Here is a 24,204-nt window from a genome sequence, read left to right as displayed (position 1 = left end):
TGGCTGAGAGGATGGTGCAGGAGGGAGGGCTTCAGGTTTTTAGATAATTGGGCTTTGTTCCAGGGAAGGTGGGATCTGTTCCGAAGGGACGGTTTACACCTGAACTGGAGCAGTACGAACATTCATGCAGGGAAGTTGGCTCATGCTTCCTGGGGGGGTTTAAACTAAATTTGCAGGGGGCGGGGATCCAGGATGTGAGAGAGGATAGCGAGATGAAGAATAAAGGATAGGTGGGGACTACACAGTTCTGGAATATTAAGTGTGTATTAGAGAAAGGTGAGGTGGGACAAGTGATAAGGGGGACACATGTACAGAGGGATGGTCTGATGGAACATGGAGTTAAATGTGCAGAAAGAGTAAGTAAATTTAGGAAGGACAACAAAATTCTAGAGGCATATAGCCCGATGGGAGTTCGGGGAGCTGGGTTAAGCACAATAGGCAGAGATTCAAACAGAGAGAGGAGAAATGGGCTAAAAATTCTAAATCTGAATGCATGAAGTGTCAGAAATAAGGCAGATGAGCTTGAAGCTCAGATGCGAATGGGTAACTATGATGTTGTTGGGATAACGGAGACTTGGCTGCAGGGAGATCAGACCTGGGAAATGAATGTACAAGGGTATACGTGCTATCATTGGGACAGAAATGTGGGCAGAGGGGGTGGGGTGGCCCTGTTGGTGAGGAATGAGATTCAGTCCTTTGCAAGGGGGGACATAGGATCAGGAGAAGTGGAGTCTGTGTGGATAGAATTGAGGAACAGTAAGGGCAAAAGGACCCTAATGGGTGCTGTCTATAGGCCACCAAACAGTAGCATGGATATTGGGTGCAAGTTGAATAGGGAGTTAACATTGGCATGTGGCAAAGGTAATGTCACAGTAGTTATGGGGGATTTCAACATGCAGGTGAACTGGGAGAATCAGGTTGGTTCTGGACCACAGGATAGGGAGTTTGTAGAGTGCCTATGGGATGCATTCTTGGAACAGCTTGTAGGAGAGCCGACCAGGGACAAGACTATTCTGGATTTAGTGTTATGTAATGAACAGGATTTGATAAGTGATCTTGAAGGAATGGAGCCATTAGGAGGTAGTGATCATAATATGTTAAGTTTTTATCTGCAATTTGAGAAGGATAAGGGCAGCTCGGAGGTGTCAGTGTTGCAGTTGAACAAAGGAGACTATGGAGCCATGAGGGAGGAGCTGGCCAACGTTAACTGGATGGATAACCTAGCAGAACAGACAGTGGAACAGCAATGGCAGGTACTCTTGGGAATAATGCACAAGATGCAAAATCAGTTCATCCCCCGGAGAAGGAAGGATTCAAAGGGGGGAAAGGGGCCACAGTGGTTGACAAAGGAAGTCAGAGATTGCATAGCATTAAAAAAAAGTAAGTATGACAGAGCTAAGGTGAGTGGGAAGACAGATGATTGGGAAATTTTTAATGAACAACAGAACTTAACTAAAAAGGCAATACGGGAAGAAAAACTGAGGTACGAACACAAGCTAACCAGGAATATCAAGGAGGATAGCAAAAGCTTTTTTAGGTATGTGAAGAGAAAGAAGATAGTTAAGAACAATGTTGGGCCCTTGAAGAATGAATTGGGTGAAATTGTTATGGGAAACAGAGAAATGGCAGAAAATAAGTACTTTAGATCTGTCTTCACTAAGGAAGACACAAGCAATCTCCCAGATGTATGGATGGGCCAAGGACATAGGGTAACAGAGGAAATGAAACAGATTGACATTAGGAAGGAACCAGTGATGAGAAGACTGATGGGACTGAAGGCTGACAAATCCCCAGGTCCAGATGGTCTGCATCCTAGGGTGCTAAAGGAGGTGGCCCTGGAAATTGCGGATGCATTGGTAATCATTTTCTAATGTTCCTTAGATTCAGGATCAGTTCCTGAGGATTGGAGAATGGCTAATATTATCCCACTTTTTAAGAAAGGAGGGAGGGAGAAAACAGAGAACTATCGACCTGTCAGCCTAACATCAGTAGTGGGGAAGATGCTAGAGTCCATTACTAAAGATGAAATAGTGGCATATCTAGATAGCAGTGATAGGATTGGGCCGAGCCAGCATGGATTTACCAAGGGTAAATCATGCTTGACTAATCTGTTGGAGTTTTTCGAGGATGTAACCAGGAAGTTAGACGGGGGGAGATCCAGTGGATGTAGTGTACCTCGATTTTCAGAAGGCATTTGATAAGGTCCCACATAGGAGATTCGTGGGTAAAATCAAAGCTCATGGCATTGAGGGGGGGGGAAGACATTGACATGGATAGAAAACTGGTTGGCAGATAGAAAGCAAAGGGTAGCGGTGAATGGGGGTTTCTCGCAATGGCAGGTGGTGACTAGTGGGGTGCCACAGGGCTCGGTAATGGGACCACAGCTGTTTACAATTTACGTCAACGATTTAGATGAAGGCATTGAGAATAGCATCAGCAAGTTTGCTGATGGTACTAAGCTGGGTGGCAGTGTGACATGTGATGAGGATGTTAGGAGAATTCAGGGTGACTTGGATAGGCTGGGTGAGTGGGCAGATACTTGGCAGATGACGTTTAATGTGAATAAGTGTGAGGTTATCCACTTTAGGAGTAAGAACAGGAAGGCAGATTATTATCTGAACGGTGTAAAGTTAGGTAAGGGAGAAATACAAAGAGATCTAGGAGTCCTTGTTCATCACTCAATGAAGGTGAATGAGCAAGTGCAGCAGGCAGTGAAGAAGGCTAATGGAATGTTGGCCTTAATTACAAAGGGAATTGAGTACAAGAGCGAGGAAATCCTCTTGCATTTGTACAGGGCCCTGGTGAGACCACACCTGGAGTATTGTGTACAGTTTTGGTCTCCAGGGTTAAGGAAGGACATCCTGGCTGTAGAGGAAGTGCAGCGTAGATTCATAAGGTTAATTCCTGGAATGTCAGGACTGTCTTATGCGGAGAGGTTAGAGAGACTGGGCTTGAACACGCTGGAATTAAGGAGACTGAGAGGGGATCTGATTGCAACATATAAGATTATTAAGGGATTAGACAAGATAGAGGCAGGAAATATGTTCCAGATGCTGGGAGAGTCCAGTACCAGAGGGCATGGTTTGAGAATAAGGGGTTGGTCATTTAGGACAGAGTTAAGGAAAAACTTCTTCTCCCAGAGAGTTGTGGGGGTCTGGAATGCACTGCCTCGGAAGGCAGTGGAGGCCAATTCTCTGGATGCTTTCAAGAAGGAGCTAGATAGGTATCTTATGGAAAGGGAAATCAAGGGATATGGGGACAAGGCAGGAACCGGGTATTGATGGTAGTTGATCAGCCATGATCTCAAAATGGTGGTGCAGGCTCGAAGGGCCGAATGGTCTACTTCTGCACCTATTGTCTATATGTTGTCCAGAACTTTCTTCTGTTTCTAAATGTGCGGTGACCTAGGGCAGTTAGTAAATGTTGAAAGTAGATTTTTGAATTCTTATTCAGAATAAACTGAAGATATTTAAAAATCATTACTTAGAAAATGAATGTGCTTTGAAATAGTGAAAAATAATCAGAATATTCACCCAAGTTTTAAGTGAAGGTTGATGACTGCATTGAAATACTAGAAGTACCAGTTATGTCGGGCATAAAATTGACAGGCCAGATTGGTCCCTCTGGTATGTATACAGAGTGACTTTTTACTTAAGAGCAGAACAAGAGGCCCAGCCCATGGAGTATTCCTGACTTACATGCTGCTGTGTGCATGTGCAGAAGTCTCAAGTGCACTCCCACATTCACCATAGCTAGCTAGCCAGACCCCAATGGACACAGCAGCTGGGCTTCTTTTTAAAATTTTCATTTTTGTGCTCTCAAAAATTTACCCACATGCTTGTTACTTCTGCTCTGAATATTTTAAGCCTCTGATTTCACATTTTACCCCTTAGTTCAACCCATATGGCCTCATATTTTAAGCATGTTTCTTTAAAAATATTACTAGTCCACTTCCTTATACCCCTCTCTCAATCTTGTGAAAACCCTGAATTCAAGAATTTTGAATGTAAAGGCCTGCCCTTAAGAAATGTTTCATTGCTTTTAACGAGCTTCTTTTCCCCAGAATTTTTCAATTGAAGTGTGTACCATTAAGAATTGTCAAACTTCTTATACCCATGTTTTTTGTTTCTTTTTCCTCTGCTTTAAAATATCTTTTAATAATTTAGATAAGATTTCTTCTGTCTTCAGTTTCAAACTGTTCTTAAGTTCCTAATCTCCTGCTAAGTTAGTTTAAGCTCTACCCACAGCACAAGCAAAAAAATGATTCCAGGCCTGTAAGGATGTATCCCCAGCGATTTTATAAAGGTAGTACCTCCTGAATCAATTCCTAAACTGAAAAACCCTCAGCCACCATCTCATGTCAAAAATGTCAAGATGGCACCAGCATGCAATGCTCCTTCAGTCGACATCTTCCAAATAGCAAACAAAAGTAGTCTTTTTTTTTACTACTTTTACATCTGTTGTTCACCTTAAATGTGTTTCTGGGATTGCTAGAGCCTGTAATTTACAGTTAGGAGCTTGGTAGAGTGATCCAGTGCTTGACTGGCTCTGAGAAGATTCCAGGAAACAAGTGCGTACTCGGACGGCCTCAAGGCAAAGAAACTTCCAGATGGGGTGTGAGCTGATGTTCGACTCTATTTTGCCGTTTAAAGTGTCCATTACTTGCTGATTAGAGCATCGAGGTTGACTGAGACTATCGAGGCGAATGCTGAAGGCGAGCAAGAGTTTCAGTGCTGACTGCCTGCTGTTTGATTGCCGCTGGAGGAGGATTCTGTGAGTGGCCTTTCACTGTGGGAGGCGGTTAGGTGCCTCTGCCTCATGTGGTGTCCCTCTCTTTCAATGAATGTCAGTGATATCGTAAGATGGTATCATGGTCCTACGTTTATGGACTGTGGCCTTTTTCAGACTTATGCTTTTTTATTCTGTATGTTTTTTAATTGCCCATTCCTTTTCCATTTTGTTGTGTGAGGGGCGGGTGTTTGGGGGTTGATGTTTGATTAGTTTTTGTGCTAGGGAGAGGTTTTTTGGGGGATCGATATTCCTGTTCTTTTTTGTGCTGGGGGAGGGGTTTTTTGGGGAGTTGATGATAGGGATGCCATTCTTTTTTGTACGGGTTGGGGTGGGTTTGATGTTTCTCTCTGAACGATTTTCACGTTCTTTGTTTCATGGCAATCTGGAGAAGACAAGTTTCAGAGTTGTATGTGGATACATGCTTTGCTAATAAATGAACCTTTGAACTTTATATCTTTAGGTATGAATTTATCTGTAGCTTCTGCTATTTTTGTATTTGCAAGCCGGTGGCAAGGGTAACAGTGTAGAAATTGCTTTCTTCTGAGGTTGTGTTTGTAATCTCTTTGCCTATTATAATACTTCTGCAGGATTCCATCCCTCTTTCTGCCTATATCATTCATACCAAAATGGATCAAGACTGAGTTTTTAATCTCGGTGCTGTTCTTGATGCTGAGACTTGAGTACCTAGAATCATATCAGTGGCTGCAGAAAGCATTCTCTATTTGTCAATTGTTGTGCCTTTTTTTGAATTTTCTATTCTTACTTTTACATAGCTTAATCACCCTTGTGCAGTGGCCTTGATCTTGATTGCACTTTGCCGAGGGACAGGTATTCAGAACTACAGACTGTTTAGTGAGGGTGTTCCAGTCCTCACTTGGTTCTGTGTTAGGTACAGCACACAATTTCCATGCCACATGAAATCCCCGCATTTAACATTTATTCCTGTTAAAATAATTCTTGCCTTCAGAACTGCTCTTTTGACCAACTGTGACAGGTTTTCTTCACAGAACTTGCATTGGGAAATTATTTAGAAACCTTGAGAAAATCTGCGCACTTTGATTTTCACTTTTCAGCCTTTGGGTGTACCTGCTTTGCACTGCATCTATAACCAGAGAGGTTCCTTATGCTGCTATCTCAGAGGACCCAGAGAAGGACTATGATGGACAACTCAAGGGTCACAGATCGGTAGCAGGTTGCTCCTCTCAAATTTCAACCAGTCAGGGAAAGTCATCAGCTGGATCCAACTATGAACAATCATAGCCACCACACAAAGAGTAGACTTGAATGTTGTTCCTGTGACAGATGTGAACACTATGGAATCCAAGTATTTGATACTTACGGTGCTGCTTTTTAACCTGTCAATGTCTATTTAGTCCTCTGTATCTACACCTTCTTTGCCATTGCCGTCTTGGAGAAATATTCAAATTTTGCAATGGGTCTGTACATATTAATTAGGCAGATCACTTGCTTTCTTTTCTGCAGTAGTCAATGACATTAGGCTTTCTATTGAATCAGCCAGTCAGAAAGAGTATATGTTTGGATAACAGCACTGACTGCTTTCTTTGGACACCGGGTGCCTACGTCCATGTCATCGTCATCATTTTTCTCTGATCCCTTCAGCAATTCCCTGCTATGAATGAGCTGCTGGTTTCTGTACAGAAGATCACAGAGACTGGATGACTAAGGTGGCAAATGAGCAGTTAAGTGATTCTGCATTTGTATTCGCTCTTTCCATTACGTGCATGTGATTATCAAAATTGTACTAGCCGTTTAGGGTAGGAATGCTCATCAACTGAAGGGTCTTCATTCCATCAACATGCAGACATTTGTAAATCATGTTCTTTTTGGAAGTACATGTAAGATTCCCAAGTGCCATGATAAATTTGCCATGGAGCGGTACTCATTCCTCTGCAGTTCCAAACAACCTGATGGTTGATTGGTCAGAGGCAAGATAAAACTCTTGAGGAGATTGACAACAATTTGGAAACAGTATAACCACCCTGTTGATAGGAATAAGACCATAAGATATAGGAGCAGAAGTAGGCCATTCGGCCCATTGAGTCTGCTTCGCCATTCAATCATGAGCTGATCCAATTCTTCTAGTCATCCCCACTCCCCTGCCTTCTCCCCATACCCTTTGATGCCCTGGCTAATCAAGAGCCTATCTATCTCTGCCTTAAATGCATCCAATGACTTGGCCTCCACAGCCACTCATGGCAACAAATTCCACAGATGTACCACCTTCTGAGTAAAGTAATTTCTCCACATCTCTGTTCTAAATGGACGTCCTTCAATCCTGAAGTCATGCTCTCTTGTCCTGGACTCCCCTACCGTAGGAAATAACTTTGCCATATCTAAAATGTTAAGGCCTTTTAACATTTGGAATGTTTCTATGAGATCTTCCACTCGTTTTTCTGAACTCCAGGGAATACAGCCCAAGGGCTGCTAGACGTTCCTCATACAGTAACCCTTTCATTCCTGGCATCATTCTTCTGAATCTTCTCTGAACCCTCTCCAATGTTACTATATCCTTTCTAAAATAAGGAGCCCAAAACTGCACACAGTACTCCAAGTGGGGTCTCACGAGTGCCTTAGAGCCTCAACATCACATGAATACCAACACTGCATTCAACTTCTTCACCACCGACTCAACCTGGAGGTTAACCTTTAGGGTGTCCTGCTCAAGGACTTCCAAGTCCCTTTGCATCTCTGCATTTTGAATTCTCTCCCCATCTAAATAATAGTAACTCCCCTGTAATTCCATGGGCTCTTATCTTGCTAAGCAGCCTCATGTGTGGCACCTTGTCAAAGTCCTTCTGAAAATCCAAGTACACCACATCTCCTTTGTTGATCCTCCTTGTAATTTCCCTAAAATTTTTTCGTAGGTTAGTCAGGTGGGATTTTTCTTTCAGGAATCCATGCTGGCTTTGGCCTATCTTGTCATGTGCCTCTAGGTATTCCGTAATCTCATCCCTAACAATTGATTCCAACAACTCCCCAACTGCTGATGTCAGGCCAACAGGTCTATAGTTTCCTTTCTGCTGCATCTCACCCTTCAAAAACAGCGAAGTAACACCCTTAGACCATTAAACTTCCTGAGCACCTTCTCAGTTGTAATTTTCACTGCACATACTTCACTTTCCTGACACTCTTGAATGACTGGGTATATTGCAAATGTCTTCCACTGTGAGTCCTGATGCAAAATCTGTATTCAGTTCCTTTTATATACTTAAAAAAACTTTCAGTAGCTTCTTTGCTTCTTTCATATGAGTCGCCAGCTTCCTTTCATAATTCATCTTTTCCTTCTTAGTTGCCTTCTGCAAGTTTTTAATAGCTTCCCAATCTTCTATCTTCCCACTAGCTTTGGCTTCCTTATATGCCCTCTCTTTTGCTTTTACTTTGGTTCTGACTTCAGTTGTCAGCCATGGTAGGGTAGTGTCCTTCAATACGAAAATGTTTTCTTATTTGGAATACATCTATCTTGCACTTCTCTTATTTGTCACAGAAACTCCAGCCATTGCTGCTCTTCTGTCCTTCCCGCAAGTGTCCCTTTCCAGTCAACCTTGGCCAGTTTCCCTCTCATGCCATTTCCTTTATTCCACTGAAATACTGGCACATTGGAATTTAGTTTCTCCTCAAATTTCAAAGTGAAGATCATATTGTGATCACTGTTCCCTAAGGGTTCCTTAACCTTAAGCTCTCTTATCATCTTCAGATCATTACACAGCACCCAATCCAGACAGCTGATCCCCTAGTGGGCTCAACAACAAGCTATTTGAAAAAGCCATCCCCTAGACATTTTACAAATTCTCTCTCTTGAGATCCAGTACGGGCCTGGTTTTCCCAATCCACTTTCATGTTAAAATCCCAAACGATTATCATCACACTGCCCTTCTCACATACCTTTTCTATCCCCTGCTGTAATTTGTAATCCACATCCCGGCTGCTGTTTGGAGGCCTCAATACAACTGCCATGAGGGTCCTTTTACTCTTGCCATTTCTTAACTTAACCCATAGAGATACTAGATCCTTTATAATGATTTAATAATATTTCTTATACACAGGGCCACACCACCCCCTCTGCCTGCCAACTAATCTTTCTGATGCACCATCAATAACTCACACTGAGACGTAGGCGAGATATTGGCTTTTATTGACTGGAAGAAGGAACCAGGAGTGAGTGTCTATCATACAATGTCCTGGAGACTGAGGCCGAGCGTCAGGCCTCAGACCTCCTTTATGCAGGGCCTGTGGGAGGAGCCACAGGAGCAGTCAGCAGGGGCGTGTCCCGACAGGCACATAGTTCACCACACTTTCCAATACACTGTATCCTTGGACATTCAACTCCCAAAGGCAGCCATCCTTTAGCCAAGTTTTAGAAACGGCCACAATGTCATACTTGCCAATCTGTAGCTGAATTTCAAGATTGTCCATTTTATTTCTTATGCTGCATGCATTCAAATACAACACTTCCAGTCCAGTATTTGTTGCTTTCTGTTTTAACTGGACAACGCCTCTATTTCCCTGTAGCTCATCCCACTGGCTGTGATTATGCCTAATCTCCTGCCTGTCCTTTCTATCATCTCCGTTACATGACATCTTTGATTTATTTCTGTTTTCCTCTTCCTCAGCCCTATCACTCTGGTACCCATCCCCCTGCCAAACTAATTTAAACTCTCCCTAACAGCTCGGTGAAACCTGCCTATTAGGATTTTGGACCCCTTTGGGTTCACAATGCACAATCTGAAGGTGCTGGAATTGAACTTGCATCAAATGCTATTAGAGATCTGAAGGTTCCTTCAGTATGCATCATACAGAGTCTCTAAATGATGGTGCTCTGATGCACTTCTTTCATTGTGCAGTGATGAGATCAGCCATACAGTTGGAATGACAGAATTTCTTCAGCTTATGGAGGAGGATCAGGAGTTGTTTGTGGAAGAAAGAAGAAGAAATTATAGAAGACCCCTTGTAATGGTTCCTGAGATAAACTCATCACATGAAGAATAATTTAATTTGCATTTGTCCCATCTATTTGACATATCTTATCAAATTTTCCTCTCTTCCTCCTTCTACTGGCACAATTCAGTCCTGAAACAGTCTTGGTTGTCACCCCAATCTTCGGCTAAAACGCAACTTACCAACTACTAGTCTGAAAATGTTCCTGACCAGAAAATATTGTCAACAAACTATTTATGTACAGTACTTCCAAAGTACTGAAATCTCTCATACTGAAATCATTTAAGATGTCATCCTGCTTATCCTGTGAAACTCCAAATTGTAAGTTGCCTTCTACAGCTCTTCTGTGTCGCCCATGTAGCTTCAACAGGTTTACATCTCTGAAGTGTTCTTGACTGACATTTTCTGAGCTTCAGAGCCCATAAAGTCTCAGCGTTGGCCATTGCACTTGTCTGTGGGGGCAGACCTGGGCTTTGAGTTGTAAGACAGCATCAGAGGTAACAACAAGGTATAAACTGGATAAGTTAGACACAGCCAATGATTCAGAAGATGTAAGTACATGCCTTCATGTTTCTGTTGCTATTCTTCTCCAATCCCTTCAGCACTTTTCTGAATTGATGTGGTTCAGGGAAGCACTGAATGAATGGGGCTAGTCTTCTCACCTATCTCATCAATGGTAGTGAGATTAAAGTTTGCGTGCCCTTGGTGGGCCTCCATATGCTTGTTGCCTTTAATGCTGTATGAAGGTGACCATTCTTCCCACAAATGAAGGTATTGTTGCAAAGGTTGGCAGCATCAAAGTCCACGTGTTTGAGAAAGACCTCTAACTCAGTGCAAGCATGCTTAATATGGTTCTGCTGCCCACCAGTGTGCCACACATTCGTTGTCACTCCTTCAGGTGTTTCTCATTTGCCAATGGCCTCTGCATCCCGAGAAGCAGAGCTTAAAGATTCTGTGTGCTCCAATAAGAACCTGGTGCTGCTCTTTTCTCTCTACGTCTGCTCTTGCTCATTTATGGTGTGTGAGTCACCTGATGAACACCCAACTCCCTTTCTTAACAGATCCACTTAAGTGCAGTTATCTAAACTAATACAGGGTAGGCATGTAGGAGTGCATCTTCAGAGTGAGTCATCTCTTTTGAGGAGGAGGAATCTTCGTCCTGCTGCATATCTGATGGGATGGGTGAAAGCCCTGTGAGAGATTAAATCATGAATTAGAACTGTCAAGGTAAGAAAATTTGAAAATATAATTATGCATATGATCATTTTTAATTTAATACTAGATACAAGTTTGCTTGGGTATGACCAAAGTAAGAAATAGTTGAGATTCTGTGTGGGCTTCAAGCTAGAAAGACTCACAGTGTACTTAAATGTAATTCCAGAGATTCACCACCCTCAGAAGTTTTTGCAACTCTTATTTTTAAATAACTGGCCACTTATAGCTTTGTTACTTTATTCATGACTCTCCCACTTAAGAAAACTTCTCCCTTTTCAAGCCCCTCAGGGTCTTGTATACTTGAATAGGGACACTTTCAATCTTTTAAACTAGGATACGACTCAAACTGTCCAGGCTTAAAGTATGAGGAGGGTGTGATGGCCCTGGACTTGTATTTACTGGAGTTTAGAAGAATGAGGGCAATCTCATTAAAATCTACCAAATATTAAAATGCCTATATAGAGTGGCCATTGAAAGGGTGTTTTCGATAGTGGGAGAGTGTAGGACCAGAGGAAGCAGCCTCAATACAAGGATGTCCCTTTAGAACAGAGTTGAGGAGGAATTTCTTATTTCAAATAGTACTGAATCTGTGGAATTCGTTGCCTCAAATGGCTGTGGAGGCCAAGTCATTGGGTATATTTAAAGCAATGTTGATAGGTTCTTAACTAATAAAGATGTCAAAGATTATGCAGTGAAGTTGGAAGAATGGGACTGAGAGGGAAAACAAATCAGCTATGATTGAATGGTGGAGCAGACTCAATGGGCTAAATGGCCAAATTCCGCTCCTCTTCCTATGATCTTACGGCCTCCCTGGACTGGAAAACGCTCTCATCCCAGGAATTAGTCTGGTGAAACACATCAGATGTTGCTCTATTTTAAGGTAAGAGACCAAAAGTCTGCACAATATTCCAGGTGTGGCCTCACAAGCACCCTGTACATCTATATCAAAATCTACCTATTCTTGACTCCCCTCATCCTCTTTGCAATAAAGGCCAACATGCTGTTTGCCGCCTTAACTACTAGTTGGACTTGCCTGCTTGTGTTATTTGACACGCAGATAGAACACATTGATTACTTCAGTGTTTGTCTTCATTTTGCTAATAATCTGCCTTTTGATACCTTGCCACATTATGCGCTATTTCACACTTGCCACCTATGTCCTATTTGCCAGGTTTTTGGTCAATCAATCAATTCATATCCAGTTGCAGAATTACAATGTCTGCATCATCATCACATAGCCTTCCTCCAATTTTGTATCATCAGCAAACTTGGAAACCTTTCCAGGTCATTAATGTAGATGTAATTGGGAGCCAAGAACTGATACTGGAGGTACCCCACTAGTCACATCCCTCCAGCGTGGAAAGGACCCATTTATTCTGCCTCTTTATTTTCTATGTGACAGCCAGTTTCCAATCTATGATGACACATTTCCTTTGATATCTGGATCCTTTATTTTTTGAACCAACCAAATGCCATTTGGATGTAAAACCAGCTGAGTAAAAGGAAACAGAATAACAGATTTTTATTCCCCAAACTGAAGGGTTCCAAAGTATTCAAGATGAGAGATGTCTTTAAAAAGAAAGCATTAATGACTTGTACTTTAGTACATAGATTATTCATAAGAACATAAGAAATAGGAGCAGGAGTAGTCCATCTGGCCCATCGAGCCTGCCCCACTTTCAATAAGGTCATGGCTGATCAACAGGTGTGATGAAGGGTTTTGGCCCGAGACATCGTCACTACCTCCTCCCATAGATGGTGTCTGGCCTGCTGAGTTCTGCCAGCATTTTGTGTTTTTCTTTGTAAAACATTGATTGGCCACAACTGAAATATTATGTCCGGTTCTGAGTGCACACTTTGGGAAAGATGTACACATTTTTAATCAGATTTAGGTTTATATTCTCTAACATATGTCATGAAATGTTCAAACAATAGGAAATCTGCAGATGTTGGAAATTCAAATAACACACACAAATGCTGGTGGAACACAGCAGGCCAGGCAGCATCTATAGGAAGAAGCACTGTCGGCGTTTTGGGCCAAGACCCTTCGTCAGGACAAAGTCAAGTCAAATTGCTTGTCATGAAATGTTGTTGTTTTGTGGCAGCATATCAGTACAAGACAAAAATTTGTTTTAAGTTGGAAAAATAGGGCCAAAGAAGAATAGTAAAGTAGTGTTCATAGACGGTTCAAAAATCTCAAAGGTTCAAACATACCAAAATCTCCTCAAACTCCTAATGAAATATAGCCACTAGTGTGCCTTCATCATGATGTATCAATATGTTGGATCCAGGATAGTCCTCTGAGATGTTGACACCTAGGAACTTTCTACTTCTGAATCTTTAATGAGGACTGGTGTATATTCTCCAAACTTTCCCTTCCTGAAGTCCACAATCTTATTCCTTTGTTTTGCTGACATCGACTGCAAGGTTTTTCTTGCAACACGCTCAACCAGCCAATCTATCTTGCTCCTGTACGCCTCCATGCTATCTGAGATTCTGCCAGCATCATTCAATCTTCAAATTCATAGATGGCATTTGAGCTGTGCCCAGCCACACAATCATGTGTGTAGAGAGAGTAGAGCTGTGCATTCTTGAGGTTCGCTTGTGTTTAATTACAATGCCTATAAAAAGTGTTCACTCCTTAGAAGTTTTCATGTTTTATTGTTTTACAACATTGAGCACAGTTGATTTAATTTGGCTCTTTTGACACTGATCAACAGAAAAAAAGACTTCCTTGTCAAAGTGAAACAGATCTCTACAAAGTAACCTGAATTTATTGCAAATATGAAACACAAAATAATTGATTGGATAAGTATTCACCTCCCTTTAATATGACATCACTGGTGCAGCTAATTGGTTTTAGTTAAATGGAGATCTGTTTTTGGAGACCTGTGTGTAGTCAAGGTGTTTCAACTGATCATAGTAAAAATACACCTGTAACTGGAAGGTCCAAATGCTGATGAGTCAGTATCCAGGCAGAAACTACATCATGAAGACAAAAGAACACTCCAAGCAACTCTGCGAAAAGGATATTGAAAAGCATAAGTCAAGAGATGGATACAAGAAAATTTCCAAGTTACTGAATATCCCTTGGAGTACAATTAAGTCAATCATCAAGAAATGGAAATAATATGGCACAGCTGTAAATCTGCCTAGAGCAGGCCATCCTCAAAAACTGAGTGACCTGTAACAACTCAGGAGGAGTTACAAAACTTCTGAGGCTGAGATGGGAGAGACTGTGCCAGTCTGAGGCCCGGGTGCTTCACCACTTGTAGCTTTAATAGACAATAGACAGTAGGTGCAGGAGTAGGCCATTCAGCTCTTCTAGCCAGCTCCGCCATTCACTGTGATCATGGCTGATCATACACAATCAGTACCCCGTTCCTGCCCTCTCCCCATATCCCTTGACCCCGCTATCTATAAGAGTTCTATCTAACTCTCTCTTGAAATGCATCCAGAGACTTGGCCTCCACTGCCTTCTGGGGCAGAGCATTCCACATATCCACCACTCTCTGGGTGAAAAAGTTTTTTCTGCATCTCTGTTCTATATGGCCTACCCCTTATTCTTAAACTGTGGCCTCTAGTTCTGGACTCACCCTTCAGTGGGAACATGCTTCCTGCCTCCGGTGTGTCCAATCCCTTAATAATCTTATATGTTTCAATCAGATCCCCTCTCATCCTTCTAAATTCCAGTGTATACAAGCCCAGTCGCTCCAATCTTTCAACATATGACAGTCCCGCTATTCCGGGAATTAACCTTGTGAACCTACGCTGCACTCCCTCAATAGCAAGAATGTCCTTCCTGAAATTTGGAGACCAAAACGGTACACAATACTCCAGGTGTGGTCTCACCAGGGCCCTGTACAGCTGCAGAAGGACCTCTTTACTCCTACACTCAATTCCTCTTGTTATAAAAGCCAGCATGCTATTAGCTTTCTTCACTGCCTGCTGTACCTGCATGCTTGCTTTCATTGACTGATGCACAAGAACACCTAGATCTCGTTGTACTTCCCCTTTTCCTAACTTGACTCCATTTAGATAGTAATCTGCCTTCCTGCTCTTGCCACCAAAGTGGATAACCTCACATTTATCCACATTAAACTGCATCTGCCATACATTTGCCCACTCCCCAACCTGTCCAAGTCACCCTGCATTCTCATAACATCCTCCCGACATTTCACACTACCACCCAGCTTTGTGTCATCAGCAAATTTGCTAACGTTACTTTTAATCCCGTCATCTAAATCATTAATGTATATCGTAAACAGCTGCGGGAGAGTGACGAAGAGAAAGCCACTGTTGAGAAAAACTCACATGAAATCTCGGCTGGACTTTGAAGTCAGCTGGAAGAAGGTTCTACAGTTTGATGAAACAAAAATTGAGTTTTTGGCCATCAGACTAAATGCTATGCTTGGCATAAGCCAAACACCTCCCATCATCAAATGCACACCATTCCTACTGTGGTAGCTACATCATGTTGTAGAGATGCTTCATTGCAGCAGGCACTGGAAGGCTTGTGAAAGTGGGGAGTAAAATGTATGCAGAAAAATACAGAGAAATCCTGGAGGAAAACCTCATGCAGTCTGTATGAGAACTGCAACTTGGGAGAAGATTTGTTTTCCAGCAAGACAATGTCCTCAGGCATAAAGCCAAAGCTACACAGGAATGACTTTAAAACAGTGTTAGTGTATGGGAGTGGCCAAGTCAAAGTCCAGACCTCAATCCAATTGAGAATTTGTGGCTGGACTTGAAAAGGGTCGTTTTCTCATGATCTCCATGCAACCTGACAGAGCTTGAGCAGTTTTGTAAAGAAGAATAAGGAAAAATTGCAGAGTGCAAATGTGCATAGCTGATAGAGACCTTAACCAAAGGTGAATCTATTATATACTGACTTGAAGGTGGTGAATACTTATGCAATCAATTGTTTTGTGTTTTATATTTGTAATTAATTTAGATCACTTTTTAGAGATCTGTTTTCACTTTGACGTGAGTCTTTTCTGTCAATGAGTGTAAAGAAAAAAGCCAAATTAAATCCATTGTGATTCAATGTTATAAAGCATGAAAACTTCTAAGGGGGTTGAATACTTTTTACAAGCAGTATATCTGTGAGAGGAAGGTGTTACAACTAATCCGTACTGACTGTGGTCTCCTGTTGAGAAAGCTAAGGATCCAGTTGCAGAGGGAAGTAGAGAAGCTCAGGTTTTGAAGTTTTGTTGATAAGTACTGAAGAGATAATGTCAACATTTTAGGGAAGATGCAAAAGAGGTTTACCAAAATATTTCAGTAATGAAGGACTTCATTTGTATGAATAGACTGGAGGTGCTGTGTGTGTTCCCATTAGAACAGATCAGATAGCAAACAAAAAAAAAATTGTGATATGAGGTAAGCCCCTTTTACCCAGAGAGAGATTGAGGACTAGAATGCACAGTTAAAAAGAGAAGTGAGGACACATTCATCTGTAGTGTCCAAAGGAATCTCATTTGGTATCTGAAGGGAATGGGACTATTAGGATAGTGCGTACAAAATAGTGGAGAAGCTTCATTTCTTTTCATGTTGAAACAACTCTGTGATTCTGTGAATGATTCTTCTACATAGTGTGGCTGAATGGGATAGAATTCAGTCAGGGGTTTAGGAATTTGATCTCAATTTGCTGTGTATTTCTTCCTTTTGTCCCCTTCCATATCTGCCACCTCTACACGTGTGATGAGAAATGGGCCACCTCTGGTTCTATGCCTTTCTTGTGACATTTTGTACAAGGGTGGCAAGAAAAGATACATGAGTGTAAATTAATATCATCTGTTGGAGGGATTGATCAAGGACATTTGCTAATAGTGACTTTGAGGGAGAGGCAATATCACATTAATGGAGATGAGTTGAATGTTATTGATGGGCAGACATCTGAAAAACTACGTCACAGAAGGATGGGAGCATCTGCTTGCTGATTTATTGGAGTATATTGGAAGGGAAGAGGGGAGTAGCACTGATCTCACTATTTCTGATCTGAAGGTGAGTTAATTTCTCACCCCTCTGAATCCAGAAGTGGGAAACTATATCTCTACACCTCCGAGGCAATATCCAGCTGTGCCTCAGCTTCTTTGGCATCTTCTAGTAGGGTCACTGAAGCTAATGCAAAGCTGGTATGGGGAGAGCCCTGCTGGTAGCTGATAGGGTAACATCTTTTTGAACTTGCTCCTACCTTTTCTATCTTTTTATTTCCTACCAGTTTTTTGAAACCTTATTATAAATCTTAATTACCCTATTATGTCTTTGAGAAAGACTAAAGCCTGTGCAAAAGAAAAAGAAGTTAATTCTCCAACCACTTTGGAATCAATTGGAAATTTCCTTAAAAAGCAAAGAACAGAACTCTGTGAGGAATTTCAGCATCTTAATGTCAAGTTGGACACTATTCAACAAACTCTAATCGAACATGAAAAGCAAATTAAGGAGAATAAAGAAACTTTGTCTATACTAAAAGTGGACTTAGAAGACATGAGTAAGCTCTGCAAAAAATTATCATTATCTAATGAAAAATTAACAAGATGATTACCAACCTGGAAAGCAGAAACAGAAGGAACGATATATGTATTCTGGGTCTTGAAGAAGGTGCCCACCCCATGGAGTTTTTTGCAAGCTTTCTGAAGCAGCTATTCCCTGATTTATCACCATCTGTGCCCAAGTTGGACTGCATTCACCAGTCACTAGCCCCCAAACCAAAGTCAGGAGAGCAACCTAGGTCGGTTATTTTATGTTTTCACGATTTTCATACTCAGGAGCTTTTAATCCGTCATACCCATCGAGTAGGAATGATCGATTACCATGGGAAGAAGATTAGATTCGTGGAAGATTATACACTGGAGGTTATAGCTGAACGTGCCAAGTATAAAGAGGTCATGTCACTGCTTTATAATAAAAGTTTAAGTCCTCCCTTTGCTTCCCCACACGTCTTGGAATCGTTCTTAAAAATGGTGTGCAAAAATGGCTGGGATCAGTTGAACATGCACAGAAATTTTTGAAAGCAGAAGATTAATTGCATTATATCTCTTACAAGAGCAATTATCTTTTTAATTTTGGATAGAATAGGATTTTAATAAACTTACATTTTGACCGTTTGTATATCTTGTTTTTTGATATTTTCTTTGATATTTTTTACTACTTTATTTTTGAGGTTTTTCTAAATTTTTTTGAAATTGTTAAAATGAATCCTCTTATGTTTTGGATTTTTGATATAACTTTTTTTCCTGTTTTGTGTTGATAGGAACATAATAACCTTGAATGATTGGATTTTTGCCAGCAGGAGTTGTTTGGGAGGGTTGTCTTTAGTGTTTAGCATGCCGACTGTTCTTTGGCCGGCTTTTTGGCTTTGGGAGGGGGAGGGGGGTGGGGTCTCTTTTTTCTTTATTCTCTGGAAGCTGGGTTGGGCTACCATTCAAATTTTCTGTTTGAGTACCTTATTTTATGGTCAGATGAATTTAGACCATCTGACTAAATGATGGTCAGATCTGTTATTTAGAATTTAAAAAGGATCAAAATATTAATTTACTTTAGTGTGAAAGGGTTAACTCATCCTGTGAAATGGAATAAGATTTTTGCTTATATTAAAAAGTTAAGGGCCTCCATTATTTTTCTACAAGAAACGCATGTACATAGTTGTGACAACGCACGCCTTTTTAATCGGTGGAGGGGTGTACAATTTCATTCTTCATTCAGAGCAAAATCTCAAGGGGTCTCGATTTTTATAGATAATTTCTACAATTTCTTTTGTTCAACAAAGTTTTCTCTGACCCTAATGGGCAATTTGTCATCGTGTCAGAGAAACTAGATAATAATTGTATTTGCTAATGTGGATGACCCAGGATTTTTTGAGCGTTTCTTTTCATTCCTGCCAGATTTGAGTTTTTATTCTTCAGTGAAGGGAGGAGATTTTAATTGTTGTCCAGATCCAGTATTAGATCACCCTTCTCTTAAATCAGCCACACCTAATAAATCAGCTTTATTTATTCATTCCTTTCTAACAAAATGTGATATTGTTGATGTCTGGCGTTTTTTTTTTCACCCAGCAGAAAGGGAGTATTCATTCATCTCTCATGTCCATCATTCCTACACCAGGATTGATTATTTTTTTTATTTATAGTCAAATGATTCCATTAGTTCGATCCATTGAATATAAAGAAATAGCTGTATCTGACCATTCTCCTGTATTTCTATCTTTAAATCTTCCTGGTTTCACTCATATAAACAGATCCTGGTGTTTTATTTTAACTTCATTATCTGATAAGGACTTTCTAAAATTTCTGGAGAATCAAATTATTCTTTCTTTTGAAAAAAAATGCGTTGGAAGAGACTTCTAGTCTTCTCATTTGTGACACTTTTAAGGCATATATTAGAGGACAAATTATCCCCTATACTGCATATATTAAGAAAAAAAAAGCTAATAAAGAGAGAACTGATTTAATTAATCAATTAAAACAATTAGACCAGAAATATGCTTTGGTACCAGACCCTGAACTATACAAAAGACATATTGAAATTAAAACTAAAAATAATCTTCTTATAACGTATCCAATTGAAAGCCAACGTTTAAAAGATAGAAGCCAATTCTATATAGATGGAGGAAAAAAACTGGTAAACTATTGGCTAGTCAATTGAAGACCTTTATTGTTAAATGGCAAATTAAAGAAATTTGCAAAACCAATGGTGATATCACAACTGACCATTTTGAAATAAATGACACTTTTAGAGAATTTTATTCTAAATTGTATAGTTCTGATTTTGTTAAAGATAATACTACAATGAACAATTTTTTTAGACCAATTAAATATTCCTGGACTTCTGGTTGATAATCAAAAGCAGTTGGATCAACCTATTTCTCAGGAGGAAGTCACTGAGACTATACATTCATTGCATTCTGGGAAATCTCCAGGACCTGACGGATTCTCTGGAGAATTTTATAAGGCTTTTTCTTCATTGCTTATACCTTATTTATGTTCTACCCTTACTGATTCCTTTAAGGTGGGTAGGTTGCCACAATTTTTATGAAGCTTCCATTTCGCTTATTCTTAAAAAGAATAAAAATTGCACTGAATGCTCTTCATGTAGACCAATCTCTTTACTGAATGCTGATGCTAAGATCCTATCTGAAGTTTTGACCCATAGACTCAAAAATATTATACCTTCTATAATATCTGATGATCGGACAGGATTTATTAAAAATGGATATTCCCATTTAATATATGGTGACTGTTAAATATTATGCATTCTTCATCCAAGGAAATACCAGAATGTGTGATTTCTCTGGATGCGGGGAAGGCTTTTGATCGAGTTGAATGGAATTGCCTATTTAAAACCTTAGAAAAATTTTAATTTTGGGCCCAATTTTACTCATTGGATTAAATTACTTTACTCTGCTCAGGTCCTTACTAATTTTCAGATTTCCAAACCAATTAAACTCCAATGTGGAACCAGACAAGGATGTCCATTGAGCCCTTTGCTTTTTGATTTGGTATTAGAATCTTTAGCAATTGCCTTTCAAGAGTCTAAAGATATCACTGGTACCTTAAGGAATGGTACAATTCATAAAGTCTCGCTTATGCTGATGACCTATTGCTTTTTATATCTAATGTTACAACTTCTTTACCCTCTATGTTTCTTTTATTGACTAACTTTAGTCAGTTTTCAGGATATAAATTGAATTTACGTAAGAGTGAATTGTTTCCTTTAAATAATTTGATACCAACCAATATTAACCTTCCTTTTAAAATTGTAAGAAAACAATTTACATACTTGGGTGTAACAATCACTAAGAATTATAAAGATCTATTATTAAAAATTTTTTAACCTAATGAATTATGTGAAAAAGACACTTCCTAATTGGTCACTTCTCTCTTTATCATTGATTGGTCGAATTAATTCTATTAAAATGAATATTTTACCTAAATTTATATACCTTTTTCAAGCTGTACCTGTTTTTATTCCTAAGTCTTTTTTTGATTCTTTAGATTCGATTCTTTCTTCCTATATATGGAAGAACAGAAAATGCCGATTAAATAAAGCCAAACAAAAAAACTTAAAAGAATGGGAGCCTTGCTCTACCCAATTTTAGGTTATATTATTGGGCAATTAACAAACGAAATCTTACATTCTGCTTATATTAATCGTGAGGATTGTCCAATTTGGGTGTTTTTGGAAGCCAATTCTGTTACAAAATTTTCTATTATTTGTCTTCTTGAATCCTCTTTTCCTTTATCTTTAAATAAATTAACTGACAGTTTGGTGGTTAAACAGACTTTGAAGATCTGGCTACAGTTTAGAAAAACATTGAGATTTTCCCCTTCTAGTCCTATTTTTTTCTAAAATTTTTTTTAAAAAATCTATGTCCGATCTGTTTTTCAGAAAATGGGATAGACTAGGCATTAAACGATTTCAGGATCTGTTTGTTGGAGGGAATCTTTCTTCTTTTGAATAGCTCTCAGTGAAATGTAACCTATCAAATTCCCACTTTTTTTGATATCTGCAGATTAGAGATTTTTTAAGATCTGAACTACATATATTTCCTACCTGCCCGGATAAGAACAATAATAGATGAAATATTTAATTTGAAACCTTTTGATAATGGCTCAATATCTTATATTTATGGTCTGTTGGGATTGAGAATGGCTCCTTTCAACAAACTTAAAAAAGATTGGGAAAAGGATTTACGGACTTCATTATCTGATGAGAGCTGGAGGGCTATTTTCAAAATGGTTACTTCTTCATCATTATGTGCTCGTCATTCCCTCCTACAATTTAAAGTGGTACTTAGGGTTCATATGTCTAAAGACAAGCTCTCTCATTTTTTTTCCAGATATATCTCCTTATTGTGACAGATGTGATAATGGAGGGGCTTCATTAATTCATATGTTTTGGTCATGTTTGAGCCTTGAAAAATATTGGAAAGATGTATTCCAAACTTTTTCTGTACTTTTTAAAGTTAATTTTAAGCCCAATCCTTTGATTGCTTTATTTGGGATTGTTGAGGAAAGAGCTATAATTTTGGAGCCTTCTCATTTGTGGGTACTGGCTTTTATTTCTCTTATGGCTAGGAGGGCGATCTTGCTTAAATGGAAGTAGGTTGCCCCCCCCCCACACATGCTCAATGGTTGTACGATGTTATGTTTAAGTTTAGAGAAGATTTGTCGTTCAGTTTCTGATTCTAACTAAGATTTTCAAATGCTATAGGGACCCTTTCTGAACTATTTTAAAAATCTTTAAATTGTTACTGTTATTAAAATATAGATCTGGGCTATTATTATAAAACACTATATGGTGAAGTACTCTTTTTTTTCCTCTTTTGTTTTTTTTTACCAACCAGCTTTGTCTTGGTAGTGGGTGTAGATTTTTTTAATAATATAATTAACCATATTATTGTATTTCATAATTCAATTTATTTTATTTGATCATGAATATGGGATACTGTCATTGTATCAGTGTGATTTATATATAGTGCGTTTTGTGCTATCTTATTTTGATTTATAATTATCCTTATGAATTCTGTATTTGTATATATGAAATTTAATAAAAATATTGGAAAAAGAAAGAAAGCTGGTATGCTTTTTCTGACATTTTAGTGTTGTTTAAGTGCATTTGGATAATGTAGCCAAGCATATTTAAAGATCAGCCAAATAGGTATGCATGTTTCTTCACATATCAGCCAGACCAATGAGAATAGCAAATTCCCACAACTTAATAACTTGAGTAAAACAGTTGAAATTTTACAGCAGTCAAGTAGTTCCCTGTTCACTATCTCTAACAATAATTCCAGAATTTGCATAGTTACTTTTCATGCAGTGCAGCAACATTTGAACTTTGAATTATCAATTCAGGCTTTTGCATTCATAGTTCTGTAACTTAGTTACAGTGCTACTAGATTACCATTGGGTATCTGATTCCAGAGTTCATCGGGTATCATGTTTTCAAAGTGGACTTAAAACTGAGATGTGCATGTTGCCTACTCAGCCTAATTGCTCAGAAAATTTAGAAATAGTGTGAATTGTTTCATTGCATGAAGGTGGTTCCTTAAAGGTGGCAGAGAAAATTTTGTGTTTGCCTCTGTTGACGGCCAGTTCCTGGTTCACCTCTCATTGCAAGATTAAAATTAAGTCACAAACATCACCTGAAAACATGATCATAGTTTATATTCTAATTTTCTGATTAGTTATATTAAAACATTGTTTGTTTTAAATTATTAAATATCAATTTGATTGTCTAGAAATATGATTTATGTTTGAAATTTTCAACACCAAATATTTAAACCATTTAATAATAGAGAATCTTTTAGTATGCTCTATTTTGTAGGAAATTAAAGTTTGAATATTTAATTTTAATTTTAAATATTTTCTGTGAAGTGGGAAAGCATGGCACCGTGTTTCTGTGTACTGTGCATTTCAATTTTTTTTTAATTATCACAAAGGACTTGTGAGGAGTTCCATGAAGTCTGAAAATTTCCTTCTGGATGTTCCATAGTATACACATTTGACCCTGAACTGGAACTGAACACATGTTCAGCCAAGCATATATTATCCATCAAAGGTTCAAGCCACTTCGCAGCTTATTTGAAAATAAGACCTGCTTGAGTTAGTCTAGTGCTGGGAGCCCCTTTTTATCTAAATACCTATCCAATGAACCAGTTGTTCATCAGCTTCCCACAACTCCCCGCTCTAGTTGCAATCTCAAACCCTATACTTGCAACCATTGTGCAAACCCTCTGTTAACCAGTTAGCCCTCTGAACTAGCCGCTGTAAACTCAACCTGATCTTCTGTCATTTGACTATCAATCTTAACAATTGAAGAAAAAACCTCTCAAAGTGTAAGACATCTTCAGATATCTTAATATCTTCAGTTTCATAATTTTGCAGAAGACAGTACCAGAAACAATGCATTCATTGGTTTCTTATATGCCAATACAGAAACACACCTTTATAATCACAATTCTTTTGTCAAGCTGTCAGCTCTTAGCTCTTGAATCAGACTTAGTACTTGGCAAAAAATAGAGACATGTAGACGATCATCCTGTAGTCATTTGAATTTTCATCCACTTAAATCATCTGCATGCAATTAACGGAAACTGCTTTGACTCTTGGAATCTTTGCTCAGCTATGTTTTGTGATTTAAATTCATGGCAATTACTCTCAAGAATTTTCTTTTTAGTCAGTACATTTGCCTTTTTTATAGGAGGAAACTATGTAACATACACAAATTGAGCTGGAG

The 24,204-nt window shown here is 39.3% G+C and overlaps 1 protein-coding gene across 4 annotated transcripts in view; it reads left to right on the top strand.

Annotated features, from left to right (window-relative positions):
* The window catches only part of pde10a (phosphodiesterase 10A), a 204,907-nt gene that overhangs the window by 127,317 nt on the left and 53,386 nt on the right, over window positions 1-24,204 (top strand). The gene's annotated exons all lie outside the window — the stretch shown is intronic.

This window comes from Hypanus sabinus, chromosome 12, assembly GCF_030144855.1.
Source record: "Hypanus sabinus isolate sHypSab1 chromosome 12, sHypSab1.hap1, whole genome shotgun sequence".
Lineage (NCBI taxonomy): Eukaryota > Metazoa > Chordata > Chondrichthyes > Myliobatiformes > Dasyatidae > Hypanus > Hypanus sabinus.
Note: the sequence above shows the minus strand (reverse complement) of the source record. Positions and strands in the feature narration are given on the sequence as shown.